The following is a 16,715-nucleotide window of genomic DNA, read 5'->3' as shown; positions in this document are numbered from 1 at the left end:
GAACAACATTTCAGTACCAAAATAGTATGTATTTGAATTATGTAAAACACATTTCTCAGCACCTGTTTAGTCACGCTTTCAACGTTTTCCCGCTAATTGTGACCGTATGCCGCCACTGCCTTCTTAATAAATGTCTAAGTAATCCTCCCCCATTTAATCAAATATCAATGAATCTAATCCTTCCCATGTGTTCATCCTGAATTCATTGATATTTGATTAAATGGGGGAGGATTACTTAGACATTTATTAAGAAGGCAGTGGCGGCATACGGTCACAATTAGCGGGAAAACGTTGAAAGCGTGACTAAACAGGTGCTGAGAAATGTGTTTTACATAATTCAAATACATACTATTTTGGTACTGAAATGTTGTTCTCTAATTTTTAATTGTAGAAATACCCCTGACGAAGGGCCTTGGGCCCGAAATGCATTGGGTTATCGTGATGAAATTTATGAAGACTACCGGCATATACTCCTAGCTACCGTGTAAGTCTTCGGCATGTTTGTAGCGTATGAGGTTATAGTTATGCTAGTAAAATGCCTCGCACGTGTCGTTGGAGGAATCCTGCATAATGTGAACAATTTGGATGAACTTTTTGAATAAACTTTGGAACTAACTTGGTTTGAAATGTTGCATAATTGACATGCTTTCATTACCGCTGTGCGTCCAGGAATGGGGTAAGAGCTTGCCCCATTGTTCTAGCCTGGTAGTATGACAGCACATCTGATGTCGCAAGACCACCACAGTAGGTGGACAGAAAACAGGTGCGAAGCGCCACCCTGGCGGCACCCCCAGCCCACAAGAAGCGTCCCAGCGCCGAATTAAACTGCCGGAACCACTGGGGTGTAATCGGATGTGGGTGGTTTTGTAGCTGATACAAAAGACGCGGAAGCGCAACCATCTTGAAGATTGCAGACCTACCAAAGATAGTAAGGGGCATCCGGGCCCACGTTTTAAGATCCGATTGAACCTTGTCCCAGACCGGCACCACATTACGCTCCCAAGAGATCGACGCAGACTCGGACAAGAACACACCTAGGTACAACAGGCCCCCAACCGCCACTCTTAGGGAAAACGCCCAGGAGCCCACATATGCTCCACTCCCCAGCACCTATAGGGTGGATTTACGCGGATTAAGGTACAGACCCGAAACCTCTCCGAAGACTCGCATAATTTCTAACATCCGCGGGCCCGATCTATCGAGGTCCGTAAGGAAGAAGAGGACGTCGTCCGCATATAGGGCAATCCTGTCAGAACGTCCCCCGTCCCATCGAAAGCCCTGCAGTTGCGCATCGATCCGTACCCAGGAGGCCAGAGGTTCCATAATAAGCGCAAATAGGTACGGGGAGAGCGGGCAGCCCTGACAGGTCCCACGACCAACTGGGAACCCCGCAGAGACCGCCCCCGAGATCCGCACGGCCGCAGTGATGTCAGTGTATAGCAGCCGAACATATGAGTCAAAGAGCGGGCCCAGGTTAAGGCGAGGTAGGAGCGCAAACAAGTAAGCCCAGCTCACCGAGTCGAACGCCCTATCTATATCCGCCAGGAGCAGGGCAGCGCGCTCACCCGTGGCCCCCATCGCGTCAATGGCCGTCTGTGCTCGTCTAATGTTGTGTCGTGTCGCTCTGTTTGGCATGAAGCCTGCCTGGTCTGGATGAACCAGGTCTGCGATGTAGGGGAGAAGCCGGTTCGCCAGTGCCTTCGCCAGTAGCTTAGCCTCTATGTTAAGCAATGATATGGGGCGATACGAATCGTGTCTAGCGGGGGGTCTACCCGGTTTCTGAAAGACCACCACCTCGGCATGTCGCCAATCTGCGGGTAATCGACCCGACTCACGCGCAGCCTCCAGGACCGCCTTGTAGTGAGTCCCTAACTGAAGCTGGAATTTCTTGTAAAATTTGCACGAGAAGCCACTGGGTCCGGGCGCCTTGCCAGTGTTAAGCTGCGCCAGCGCGTCTCCCAGTTCCTCCACCGTAAGAGGGAGGTCCAGTGTCACCCGCGTCTCGTCGGAGACGGCCCTCGGGGGCAGGTCAGCAATAAACTTGTCCACCGCATCGGCCGGGAGGCAATCCTGCGGTGCATATTGTGCCGCATAATAGCGCGCGAAGCTAGCCGCCTGTTCCACCGGATCCGACACCGTAACTCCGGCATCATCCATGAGTCCAGGCAGTGTAACCGGCTGCATAATATTCTGACACAATCGATGAAGCATAGTGCACGACTTTTCCCCCCATTGGTATATCCTGCTGCGTGTGGCTAACCAAGCCTGTCAGGCCTCATCCAACAGTACAGATGTATAAGTCTGCTGCGCCTGTAGAAGTAACCGCACTGCCTCGCTACCTCCCTCCCCTTGGCACCGTCGCTCGAGGACCTCCACTCGCGCCGCCGCTGCAATTATGGCCTCCCTGCGTCGACGGCGGGCCGCCGCGCACCACGCTATGTCCACCCCACGCAGCGTAGGTTTCATAGCCTCCTAGACCATTGTCACCTCCGCCTCCCCACCAAGGTTCTCCTGCCAATAGTGGGCTATCGCCCACCTCATATGATGGATGTAGTCAGCCTGTTGAAGATGCCACGGGGACATCCGCCACCGGAACGGCTGCCTCCTCCTGCACAACTCAACATCTACGGCTACTGGGGAGTGGTCAGACAACCCCCGGGCAGAATAGCCGCCCCTCGCACTCTGCTCAGACACACACCAGGCACAAACACACAGTCCAGCCGCGAAAAGGAGCCATGCACCATCTGAAACATACGTATACTCCCTAGCCGCAGCATGCAAGTGTCGCCAAGCATCAACCCAGCCCAAGCCGTCTACCATCGCACGCTAACGGGAGGGGGCGGGCACCGCCAGAGTCTCCTGCAGTCTTCTACGGTCCACATTCGCATCCAGCACATCGTTCCAATCTCCACCTATCACCGCTAGGGACTCCGGGACCTCCGCCCACACCGCAAACAGCCTTTCAGCCAGGGACCACTGTAGTGGGGGAGGGGCATAGACACTCCCAAACACAACCGGCTCCGTACCCACCATTCCCTTCACAATAAGATAGCGGCCCTGTGGGTCTAGCCATTGTCGCTCATGAACATAAGCCAACCGTCTATGGATCAAAATGACGACCCCCCTGGAGCCCCTTCGAAAAGCCAGCATGAAAAACCTGATGATAGCCAAATCTCTGCAGACTAAGCACTTTCGTCTCCATCATATGTGTTTCTTGCAAGAGCAGTACATCCTCCCTCTCCCTCTTCGCCCATCGCAGGACGGCACCCCTCTTAATTTTATCCAACATTCCCCTGACATTCCAACTCAATATGCGCATGGACGCCCCCTGGGGTCCTGGAGGTAATACATCAGCCATGATCCCAGGGAACACATAGCAGGAGCATCCGACAGCAGGCCTGAACACACAGCACCAGCACCATCCCGGCATGAAAATCACGTGCACAGCTAACTGCCCCCCCCTACCCCCCCACCCGCATCCCCCCAGAACACCCCCCTGAACCGCCCATCCCCCAACCCCCGCCCCCCACCCCTATACCTCATAGAACACAGAAGTATCTGTCGCGGCAAGGGCAACCTCGGCCCCAAAACAGAGCGCCCAAGGCCAACCATACCAATGGATCCCAACTGCCCACTCAACCACCCGGAACCCCCCCTCACCAACACCCGCCTATAAAGGAGGGTAAGAGCCCTGATAAACAGGCATCCCAAACCCCACTCCGCAGCCCACACCATCATCAACATATAGAGCCAAAAGTATCAAGGTACCCAGTCCCAAACCATCCGGGCAGCTGGGCATAGTGGTCGACCACACACTGCCAAAATCTACGACATCAATAGGTCACCTTGTACTTCTATGTCCGTCGACGTTCAATGTTCCTTACTGGATTGGTCCGAATCTGTAGGTGCCCCATCTTGCGCCCCAGCGGAGGAAGAGGAGCGCTGCCGCGACCTAGAACTCCTGTGCCTCTTTCCCCGGACACGCTGGTCGGCCCTCTCCTGAGAGGAGCTCCTGGAGGGACCCGGGTTCAGGCCCGGCTGAGCATGTGGCCGGACCCTCACTGTCTCATCCGTCCACTTGAAGACCTCCTCCGGGTGTCAAAGAAGTGGGTCCGTGATTGGAAAATCACCCGGAGGCGGGCCGGATAAAGTAAAGAATATTGGAGTTTCAAGCCGGGTAATTTCGCCTTGGCCGCTATGAAAGAATGGCGTTGCTGCTGCACCAGTTTCGTATAATCCGGAAAAATCATGATTTTCTGATTCTCGAACAGAACAGAGTCTTTTGCCCTGGCCTCCCGTAAGATGGTGTCCCTGTCGTGAAAGGTCAGAATCCTAGCGATCACCGGTCTGGGCCGCTCTCCGGTCGGCGGTTTCTGTGTCAGGGCCCTATGAGCACGCTCTATCACAAAGCACCGCAACAGCGTGTCCGGTGGCAACCAAGCCTCCAGCCACTGGGACAGGAAGCGTTGCATGTTCCCCTTCTCGCAACCCTCGGGAAATCCCACGAAGCGGAGGTTATTCCGGCGCGCCCGCCGTTCGGCATCCTCAACACGGAGCGCAAGGCCCCTCTGAATCTTCTCCATCGCGACCACCTTCTGCTTCAGGGTTCCCACATCATCCTCCACAGACGAGAGTCTTGATTCCGCCTCCGTGATGCGGGTCACCGCGTTGCGAAGGTCTTGGCGCAGCAAAGTCACATCTGCCCCAACTGCTCCTATCTTGGCGTCCAGCACATCCCTGGATTGGGTGATCGCCGCCATTAGTGCTGCATTGTCCGGTCCTGCACCTTGGCCCCCCCGATGCACCGGCCCCTCCGCTCGGCCCAGTGAATTTATCGATGGGCCCCTGTTTCGCGGATCCACTGCCCCCTCCGCCCCTGGTCATGTCCAAGGCTGTAAACGGTAGGCCCCGTCCAGGCACGTCAACGGGCCACAGGGATGTCCACACACCGGGGGGGTCCCCACACACCACAGCCGCAGCCTTGCGACCCCTCTTCCATGATTATGGGGGGCCGGAGGTACCCACGGTGCGCGCTGCGGCTCCCCGGCCACTGTCCAGGGCACTCTCGCAGCGGGGGCTCCCAGGCGGCCACCGGTCAAGGATCCAAGTCAATACCCCAGCGTTACAGCCAAGACTGCAGGCAGGGCCACCCACCTCGCCGTCTGGGTCGGCCCCGGGCTTCACCACTTGCGGCCGGGGAACGCTGAAATCGAGGCCCCGGTCTCCAGGCCGCCGCACAGGCCGCAGTCCTCCCCCAGCGTCCACACTGCCCAAGTAGCTGCACAGAGAACGGGGGGCTCAGCGGGATGTCCACGCTCTGCTCCGGTGCCAAGCCGATTGCTCGGGACAGCTTTAGAGGCCGACTCCGCGGGCCAGCACCAAAGACGCCCGACTGGGCACTACCAAAATTGAGGCCCCGGCTGTGCCCGCCGGGACCAGGCCGCAAGTCGCCGCTGTCGTTTTCTGTGCTGCGAAGAGCTCGGAAACCCCGCACGCAACACCGGAAGAACACTTCTCACTGGCCGCCACCAATGCGAACCTGGAATGCCGCCGAGTAGGTCCGGGAGCCAGGATAAATGCACAAATTTATGCCGGGCCGGTGGGAGCTCTAGTAAGCTGCGTCCACCATCTTCGCCCGCTAGGCCACGCCCGCAGCAAGGTTTGTTTGATGCCCAAGTGGAAAACAAGATAATATTTAACAGAGCCAGCTCAGAGCCTAAATAGCAGGGAGCGCTCCCATCTCCCACAGGGCTGCTCTAGATAAATGGAAGATGTGGCCAAGGTACACAAAGACAAATAGGCAGTTATCAATGGTTTACCTTCCACTATTTTAAGGCGATTTTCATGCACTAATTCATAGAAGGCTGCAGCTACTTCCTTTTTACTAAGAGTAGGACATAGGTCTTTCCCTCTAAATGCCTTCTGCATACCTATTTTTCCTAATTCCACTTTAATATGTGCCAGCCATAGAATTCGGAGTCCGTTATCGCAGGAAAGGCAGTCATTTATTATATCTCTTGTGAGTGCATCCTTCTCATTGCTCCAGATGGATTACCATAATAGTAGGGGCCTCATGCTAATAAAATCAATTATGTACAATACATTTAGCTTGTTATGGCAGATAATATTGGAAGAAGAAATTGGTACTCCGAGGAGTCCCCTGCAGAACCTATTTTCCTCATTTTGTAAAGTTTCACAGTTAGCAGCCCCCCAGATTTCAGAGCCGTAAGTGGCAATAGAAACACATTGAGATTTATAGATTTGCATAATAGCTTTCAGTTGCCCCTGCCACGAGGTTGGGGGAGAGAAAATAATGAACCTTTTGCCTTTGAGAACTTTGTTCTATGGTGTGCAATATTAGGAGACCAAACTCTCGAGAATGTGACGCCCAGGTAAGGAACGTTCTTTACACTAGTTAGGGAATTTTCACCTATTTGTATACTGGGCAATTGAATGCAATGAGGTCCGCAAGCCCTAATATGTGATTTGGTAAAACTGGTTCTAAACTCAAGATCGGTCATAAAAATCTGTGAACGCAGAAACTAAGAGGCGCAGTGCATTGGGTCCGAGCCATTAGCATAGCGTTGTCCGCATAAAAAAGTGTAGGTAAAGGATTCCCCATAACAGATGGGATGTAGCTAGTTATCAAAGCTAGAGCTGGATGGTCATTAATGTAAAATATAAACACACCCTTGTTGGACACCCCCTCCAATCTCAATATCTTTAGCCACATTTCCGTTGTCACTTAATCTTACTCTGGCTCTCTTGTGCGTATGAATATATGCAAGGAAAGCGAGAGATACATCCATGCCCCTGCACAACAACATGTGCCATAATTTAGTTCGGTTTACACAATTGAAAGCGGCACTTAGGTCTCTGGCCTATATAGTGTCACACGCTTAACAACAGTGTATTTACCTATAATTAAGTTTAAATTTGCACATTGCTCAATTGTTCCAATCTTGCTTCTAAAACCGTGTTGGGGGGAGTGTTAAATAGATTCTGCTTGAACCTACTCCTGAATTCTATTGTCCAAGAATTTTAACAGTTGTATCGATCAAAGAGATCGGTCTCTAGCAACTAGAGTCCTCATGGTTACCCTTCTTGAATATAGGGACAATAATAGAAGTCTGCCAAGAATCCGGAATGTCTGTGTAGGCCAAGTTGCTAACCACATTCATTAAAATAAGAGACCAGAGTTAGATATTAAATCTAAATAGGTCGATCAGCACACCATCAGGCCCGTGGGCTTTACCTCCCATACTTTGAGTAATGGCTTTTTCTACCTCATCCACTGTGAACCTTACATCTATTAGTTACTTGGTGTCTATGGTAAAAAATATCTCTATTCAGGAGAGCAGCATAAACTTTACTGAAGTGATCTTCCCAGGATTCACTTGAAATGTGACAGGAGATCTGGGAGAATGTCAAATTTGTCTGTCTTATATCTGAGACTGTCATCCAGAAATGCTTGCTATCTTTCATGTTAGATGCTTGTGCAAGTAACTCCCATTGGTTAGTTAGAACTTGCCGCATGCGTTTAGTCGTGGTAAACATATTAATAACTGCCTGGAGATAAGCACCTAGTTACATAGGATATGTTTTCTGAACCTCTCCCCACCACCCACCCAGAAATGAATAACATTTGAATTGTTCTGAGTTAAGCACCTGGTAGACTTGCACTATTTATTTAGATACCCAAGTCCAGACACTTGCTCTAATGTAAGTATGCAGTGTATTTTGAATATTGATTTTGATCTCAAAGTCATTGCTCAGATCCTGCTTGTGGTAAGTACATGGCTGGAGTTGGAATAGTATTTTGATCCCCAAGTCACTGTCCAGCACTTGCCCTGAGGTAAGTATCAAGCAGAGTTGGAATAGTACTTAAGACCCACAAGTACTTGTCAGGCACCAGCCTAAAGGTAAGTACTCGATGGAGTTGGAATAGTAATTAGACCCCCAAGTCACTCACCAGCACCTGCCCTGAGGTAAGAAACCTGTGGAGTTGTAATAGTAATTTTGATCCCCAAGTCACTGTCTAGCACTTGCCCTGAGGTAAGTACCCACCAGAGATGGAATGGTAATTTGGACCCACAAATCACTGTCCAGCACCTGCCCAGAGATATGTGCCCGGCGGAGTGAGAATATCAATTTTGGACCCCCTGAGTCACGGTGTGGTACCTGCCCTGAGGCAAGTACCCGGCAAGCTTTGTAATACTAATTTGGACCCCCAAGTCATTGTTCAGCACCTGCCCTGACGTAAGCATGTACATTTAATTTGCGATGTATTGTTTTATTTAAAGCATGTTAGATGATGAGTTTTCAGTATTTACTTTGTAGAGTTGTAGTTTGACAAGGGACTTTTACAGGATCTTTGGCAGGAAATCAAGGTAATCAATTGATTTGAAATCTGAAAGACTGAAAACAATAATGAAAATTACTTCAGAATTTCTTTTCTTTTTTTTAAACATATTAATTGCCTAGAGATAAGTCCCTGGTAGAAAAAGATTTGTTTTCTGGACCGCCCACCCACCCACCCAAAAAGAAAAACAATTGGAATTGTTCAGAGTTAAGTACCTAGTGGAGTTGTAATATTCATTTGGAAACCCAAGTCTCTATCCAGCCACTTGTTCTGATGTAAGTATGTGGTGCATTTGGCATAATGATTTGGACCTCAATGTCACTGTCCATATCCTGCCCTGTGGTAATTATCTAGCAGAGTTGAAATATCAATTGGAACCCCAGGTCATTGTCCAGCACCTCCCTGAGGTAAGTACCTGGTAAAGTTGGAATAGTAATTTTGACCCCCAAGTCACTGACCAACACCTGCTCTGAGGTAAGTACCTGTTGGGTTGGAATAATTTGGACCTTCAAGTCACTGTCTAGCACCTGCCCTGCGGTAAGTTACCGGTGGATTAGGAATAGTAGTTTGGTCCCCTAAGTTATTGTTCAGCACCTGCCCTGAGGAAAGTATATGTTTGTTTTGCGATGTACTATTTTTTTTTCATTTCAAGCATGTCATATGATGATTTTTCAGTACTTACTTTGTAGAGCAGTAGTTTGACAAGGGACTTCTACAGGATATTGGACAGAAAATCAAGTTATTCAAATGGTTTGAAATCTGAAAGACGGTAAACAAAAATGAAAATTCCTTCAGAATATCTTTTATTTTTTAAACATATTAATACTTGCCTAGAGATAAGTAGCTAGTAGAATAGGATTTGTTTTCTGGACCTCCCCTGCCACCCACCCAAAAATAAAATGGAATAGTAATTTTGATCCCCAAGTCATTTTCCAGTACTTGCCCAGCGATGGAATAGTAATTTGGACCCACAAATCACTGTCCAGCACCTACCCAGAGGTATGTACCCGGCAGGTTTTTTTAATACTAATTTGGATCCCCAAGTCACTAACCAGCTCCTACCCTGAGGTAAGTACCCAGGGGAGTGAGAATAGTAATTAAGAAACCCATCTTATTGCCCTGAGGTAAGTACCCATCTGAGTTGGAATATTAATTTGGACCCCCACATCCCATTCCAACACCTGCCCTGTAGTAATTCACCGGTAGATTTGGAATATTAATTTTGACCCCCCCAAGTCACCATGCATCACCTGCCCAGATGTAAGTACCTGGTGGAGTAGAAATAGTAATTTTGACCCCTAAGTCACTGACCAGCAACTGCTCTGAGTTAAGTACAGTTGGAATATTAGTTTGTACCCCCAAATAACAGTCCAGCACCTGCCCTGCAGTAAGTTACTGGTGGAGTAGAAATAGTAATTTAGACCTCCAAGTCACTAACCAGCATCTGCACTTAGGTAAGTATCTGGCAGAGTTGGAATATTAATTTAAACCCCCAAGTCACTGATCAGCACCTGCTCTGAGGTAAGTACCTGGCAGAGTGAAAATAGTAATTTAGACTCCCAAGTTATTGCCCAGCCACCGCCCTGAGGTAAGTAGCAGGCTGAGTTGGAATATTAGTTTTTGACCGCCCCCTCCAAGTCACTGACTAGCACCTGCTCTGAGGTAAGTGCCCGGCGGAGTTGGAATAGTAATTTTGATCCTCAAGTAATTTTCTAGTATGTGCCCTGCGGTTAGTACCTGGGAGAGTTGAAAAATAATTTGGAACCCCAAGTCACTGTCCAGCACATGCCCTGAGGTAAGTACCCGGCTGAGTTGGAATATTGATTTGGACCCCCAAGTCACTGACCAGCACCCGCCCTGAAGTAAGTATCCGGCAGAGTGAGAATTGTAATTTAGAACCCCAAGTTGTTGTCCAGGACCTGCCCAATAGTAAGTACCCGGCTGAGTTGGAATAGTAATTTGAACCCATAAAACACTGTCCAGCACCTGCCCAGAGGTATGTACCCGGCGGAGTGAGAATATCAATTTTGGACTTCTAAGACACTGTACAGCACCTGCCCTGAGGTAAGAACCCGTCAGGTTTTGGTATACTAATTTGGACCCTAAAGTCACTGACCAGAGTAAGAACAGTAATTTAGACTCCCAAGTTATTGCCCAGCCCCTGCCCTGCTGTAAGTTCCTGGTGGAGTAGGAATAGTAATTTTGATGCCAAAGTCACTGTCCAGCGCCTTTCCAGAGGTAAGTACCAAATTGCTATGAGCTAGGGTCCTTTATGGATCTTAAAACAGATGAAAGATTTATGTTTAAAACATTATTTAATTTGTATAAAAATATGCTACATACATTGTGGTAATACTAAAATATGTAAGGCAGAGGTTATTTGTATAGAAATTAATTTCCCTCAAAATGTGGAAAAATATATTAATTTGCTTTTTATATATTGTCGATGTATTTGAGGGTTGTTGAAAAAGTTATATTAATTTCAAATGTACCTTCTAAAGCCACTTGATGGCACTGTTCACTAAGATATGTGGGTTGTGAAGAGCAGCTGTAAGCGAAGCTGTGCACAGTTAGATATCCTGAGTACCACTGACTACAAAGTGGTGTTCAGCTGTTTTTTTATATGTGTTTTGTGAGGTGTTCTTTTTTTTAAAACAAAATATGTTCTGAAAAGGGTTTAAATTAAAACGTTTAGGTATGTGAGAAAGTGCTATTTTTTCCCTTTTAAAAAAAATGCAATTAGAAGCGTTCTAGTGTTCGATTGTCCTCAAGTTTAGAAACCATTCTACTTACTGATATGTGTAAAAATAGGTGAAGGACTACATTTTCTCGGCTTCACCTAGCCCGTCGTCTGTACACCGTTATTTGTATTTTAATTTCATGAAAGAATAGTTGGGAAAATAATAAACATTAAATCGATGTTTGGAAAGAAAATGCATGAGACCATTGTAAGTTAGTTGTGCTGCAGTTTTTTATTCATATATTTTTTTGTATATACATTTTAATAGTAATATGCGTTTGCGTGGGAAAATTCATGGGTAAGGCATGCAGAGAATTGAGATTCATGGTTAAGACGTTTATAATGTATGTTCTAGAAATGTATGGGTTTTTAACATGTTTGGTAAAAATCCATGATGTTCTTGTACTGTTGTTTCGCATGCATGGTTCAGGCATGCGTAGTTTGGCAATTTGTTGTTCCATCATAGACGTGTCCATGTCATATGTGGAGAGGCCATCCAGGAAGTGGGGTAGGTCCTCTGGGTTGAAGAAGTCCCATCCTTGGTGATCCGCAGTCGGGCAGGTTTGAAGAGCCCATATTTGATGTCCAGTCAGTGAAGCTGAGGTCGGAGAGATAGGAAGGCCTTGCAAGGGTCATTTGTTTCCAGGAAGAAGTCCGAAGCGATGTGGATTTGTGGCCATCATATGAGTATGGGCCGCGAAAGCGGGCCACGGTCAGCAGTTGTCACGCATGCTTGTGCTTCAGGAAGCAGGCGATAAGAGGTCTTGGTCATGTTGAAGGGTCTCAACAGGGTGGTCCAATGCGGTGTGCCCGCTGCAGCTCCAATAGTGGTTCAAAGACGAGCCCTGTGAGGGTCAGCGGGGCATCCCTGAGGAAGTACTTGGCATCTGGACCCTCCACAGATTCCAGAAAGCTGAAGAAGGAAACTTTAGCCCTTCGGGTCTGATCTTCCAGGTTGATGACCTTGCTGTGTAAGAATAGAAGCTCCTGGTCTCACTTCGGTAGGATGTTCAGTCAGTCCTCCATTGCTGTGGCTCATTTTTCCAGACTGTCCCTGCGGGTCTGAAATCATGCAGCGGCCCGTGTGGAAATGTTGAGTTAATCCCCTGCAGTTGGCGACCCATCACCTTGATTTACTGAAGGATCCATTCCATGGTGGGTCCTGGGTGCTGCCAGTGAGGGGGGGTAGCTAGGCACTGGCAGTGCAGACCCCTGGGGATTGGCCATAGTGTTGGTTGATTGAGGGCCTCGGAGAAGAGGAGTTGCCTTGCAGGTTTACCTATGGTTTTGCCAGAAGACATCACCAGCCCTGGCGTCACAGGGGGAGGGGTCACAGGTCCCCGAAGTCCGCGGGTACCACCACCGCAGAAATCTGGTAGCTGTCCCGTACCGTTGGTGCTTGAGTCAGTCCACTGGGGTGAAGGACTAGCGATGGTGTTGGGACCCACTCAGGGTCAGAGGAGGGGGACACTCCAGTAGCGGCTCCAATCACTAATTCCTTCTGGACCTTCTATGGGTATGACTGTGCAGTTCCATGGGTGTGGCCCCCAATGCAATGGCCAGTGAGGTGGGAGGCAGGCAGCGGTAAATCAAGTCCGCGGCAATTGTGGTGCCACCCGTGAGGAGGTCCGGTGGTCAAGGTGCTATGTTGGGAGGCTGTGACCCCTGAGGCCCCATGTTGTAGCTGCACAAGCTCACTGGGGGGGTCACACGCCCCATGGATGCAGCCACAAGAGGCTCAGTGGGGATCCTGCCACTGATGGTCTGTTAGGGCATGCGGTGAGGGAAGGTGACAAGTCCTGGGCCGGCAGATTGGTGGGAGGCAGCGTCAGTCCAGCACAGATGGGATCCTGGGCTGATATTGGTACTCCTGGGGTTGCTTGGTCGTGGCCCTTGACAGCTGAGGTGACACAGCACTGGGGCCACCATGCCCTGCGCCCTCAATATTTTATGACCTCATGTGTTTGAGGGGGTATCCATATAAGGACCCCCAGTGGTGGAGTTGCAAGCCAATCAGCAATGGCTGGCCCCACAGGGTGGTCAGGCGGCCTGTGGTTTGCGGCCTGGGCTACCAACTAATGCGGCAGACCCCGGCAGGTGATAAGTGTGCCCTCCGTGGTTGCACTATAGGCCAAGGCTCCTCCCATGCCTCCAGGCAAACTGGTGGCATCTGTTGGCCACAGATGGGGAGTTCAGTGCACCCACTGACCCGGGGATCCTATTCTGGAACATCTGCAGCTGGGCCAGTTCCCCATGGAGGTTCCCACCCCTGTATTGTCCTCAGAGAAGGACCGCATATGCTGAGTGGCGAATGCCTTGGCTTCTCCCAACGGAAGGACCGCAGGCAGCGGGTGATCCACCTCTACACAGGGGAAGACCCAAGTGGTGGCAAGTGCCGGGCCGGGCTTAGACTGGGGTGGCAGCCCCCACTAGGAAAGGAGTCGGCTGGCCGCTTTGTACTGCTTTGGCCTGAGGCATCTCCTGAGTAGGTGCTGTTTTGATTTTTCTGAGGATAAGAAACAATTCACACAGCATGCAGCTCCTCATTAGAGTGAAGACATGTATGTCTGTGCCAAAGAAAGAAGCCATTTACTGTTTTTTTCTTCTTCTTTATCTTAGAATAAGGAAAATATCCATACAGCATCTGGCCCCTTGCTGATGCGCAAACCTGTGTGTCGGTGTCTCATAAAAGAGTCAGACACTGGATTTTTTTTATTAGGGCATAGAAAATCAAAATAATGCACGTCTCCTTGCAAGGGCACAGACAGATATTTCTTTCCTATTCCAATGATTCTATTGGACATAGAAGCAATTGAAGACAAGTGAGCTGCCTAAAACTGAATCAGGAAGTTGGGACCCAAAGGGGGTGGAGTCTAAACAAGCCTAGCCTATCCCCTTCCAATACCCACCTCCTAGTTCTTTTTCCTCTTTGTGGGTGGTAGGCATGGTAGGAGGAAGAATGGAAATAACTTAACTGCTTTCCCTACTCTTCCTCCCACCTCCATACTCTCAACCAACTGAAATAGGTGCCTCAAGCTGGAGGGCATGTCTAGGGGACAGTTGAGGGCATTAATAGCTGAATTCTTGGATGTACCTGTGAGGGGCTAGTGAATGCCTCTCAGGCCTATCTGATATGTATGTGATCACACTAGTGATATCACATACATATTAGTGAGGGGGCCCAGAAGTGAGAACTGAACTGCCTCATTAAAGGGGTTGCTGGTGTCCATGTAGGATCAGGCACTGGCAAAATCCATGCCCCGGATCCCAGGCGAAGGAGGAGTATGTCCCCAATGAGGCACAATTGTCTTACCTTAACCTATTTGAGATCAGGTCTGACAAGTAGCATGTATAGGCCAAAACTGTCGGAGAATGTTTTTATGACTCGTAATGTCCTGTGGATCAGTGGTCGAAGTGGAGGAAAAAAAGTAGGTGAACTGTGGGTTGAGAATCAGAGGGCAGGAATTAACCCGAGGATTGGGGCAGTGGGCGGAGTCAGAGGTGTGGCCAGAAGGAGCAAAACATACCAATTTTTTGTATTTGTTTTGCATTTCACTGACCAGTTACAGCTCATTACGTTATTTTATTCAAATTGACATTAAAATACATTCACAAGTTGGGATACGTATCCAATCACAGAATGTCCCAAATACGCTTCAAAGTGCTATCCCAAGCCATTTGTCTCTCAGCCGTGCAGCTTCTGTCATCAGCGCTTTTCCTCCCCTTTTCTACAAAAGCAATTCAAACATGAATGGCAAAATATCCTATTTTGCAAATGTTTTTCACATAATTATGGCTCTGCCATATTTGCTACCTAATACATCATCTGCTGCATTATCTGACGCTTTAAACTAAAAATTGTTTGTAGCTCAAACGGATGAAAAGTTACTAAAAATGTGACGTGTTGCTGCGAAGTGAAGGCCCTTTGCAAATGTTGAGTGGTTACCTTTATCACTGCTACATTTGTATGTTGAACTGGTACTAACGAGTCAAAATATTTGCAGAGACTGTTAGTATTTGTAAAAATGTAAAAATAATAAAGTATCAGGAAATATACGGCATTACACTGCAGCCTTTTTCTGGCTGCATAATTTAGTTAACACAGCAGCATAATTTTGTCCTCAATTGCTGCATAATTCCAGCGACTTCCAAGCAGGCAGCACATGTTAAAAGTACTTGTGCGTGAAGCAAAGAGACTGTTAAGTTTGTGAACTTATTTTGGTGTGCGTGCAAATCCTGCATTGCCGAGCCCTGATGAGTTGCAGCTACTACTGCTGAAACAAGGTCAATGGAGGTACCAATGGGTGAGGCGGACCGGCATACAGGGTCCTTGGACCTCAGGGACAGAGTCACTGTCGCTGTAGGTTGTGCTTCTTCCTATGCCTGCCGACAAGACTGGAGGTGAACTTCAGTATGGATTACCTTGAAGATTAACCCACACTTGCCATTCCTAGGGTCCACCTGCTGGTGCTAAGTCACCAGGGCTATTAAGTCTTGTGGTTCCTTCTAAGGTCTAGCAGGGGAATGTGCTCTCTCAGTAGTTCCAAATTCGGCATCTCTGGCCAAAGAAGTGCCACATCCTCTCCGCCACTGGACACCATACTGCCCCACTTAGAGAAAATCACACTGCCTTCAACTACAACCAAATTGTGCCGCTCTATAAACATCTAGATGAGATTCAATTCAAATTATACACTAGACAAGAGTAATACGCTGGATGAAAAAAAGTACAATTCTGGAAAAATCAAACACTCATAGGGAATACAACTTAACACTTTTACACTCATTATTCAGAAATCAATGAGCGTTTTTTGCCTGAAAAGTTAAGCACATGACTTGAGGGCCCAGAAGGGACCTGTTTCAGTGTCCATTGCTTATATCCTTCAAAACGTAGGCAGCATGGTTTAAAAAGACCACATCCCTGAACACTGACCTGCGGTACACATTTTATGAACTAAAATAGGGAAAACAACTGATAAGGATCACATTAAACATTTTCCAATCTGCTCATCAAGCAGGTATTGTAGTACCTCCTTGAATGGCGCACTTCCCCACTTGGGGAAAAATGCTGTCCAAAGAAAGATGAGAAAAGAAAAATAGTGCTTCATTGGCAAACGCTGTAAAGTGCCGCTAATGTGTTTGGGGATGAATAAAATCAATCAGGCCAATTTGCGACCACTCTCTCTTGCTTTATTTAGTTATGTATTTATTGTTCAAATTGTAAACCTTTTTTTCTCTCCTACCGAGGCTGCATAGAAAATGTCAGAAAAAGAAATTTGCAGCAAAAGTGTTTCTTCTTGTTTTGGATCCATTTCGCAGGGGAACGAATGAAGGGAAGCAAAGGAAAGAAATGTCACAGTTTTCAACAAGTGACCTGGAGCACGACAAAAAGGTAGAGAATTAGAAAAAGAGAGGGGGGCGGCTGCTAGCTGTGGAGCAGGAGAAGCGGACAAAGTCTTTGACTTCTCTGGGCAAAAAGGAAACAGCCCTTTTCCTTCTGTGCCCGCCCGTCCTTGAACAGCCACGAACGGCCGGGCTATTTCGGCCGTCCTGGGACGCATATCTAAAATAATAAAGTAGGGGAATGGAATGCATTAAATTAAAGAAGTAGGG

This window comes from Lissotriton helveticus, chromosome 3_1 (genome assembly GCF_964261635.1).
Source record: "Lissotriton helveticus chromosome 3_1, aLisHel1.1, whole genome shotgun sequence".
Classification (NCBI taxonomy): domain Eukaryota; kingdom Metazoa; phylum Chordata; class Amphibia; order Caudata; family Salamandridae; genus Lissotriton; species Lissotriton helveticus.
The sequence above is the reverse complement of the archived record's forward strand: the minus strand, read 5'-3'. Positions refer to the sequence as shown.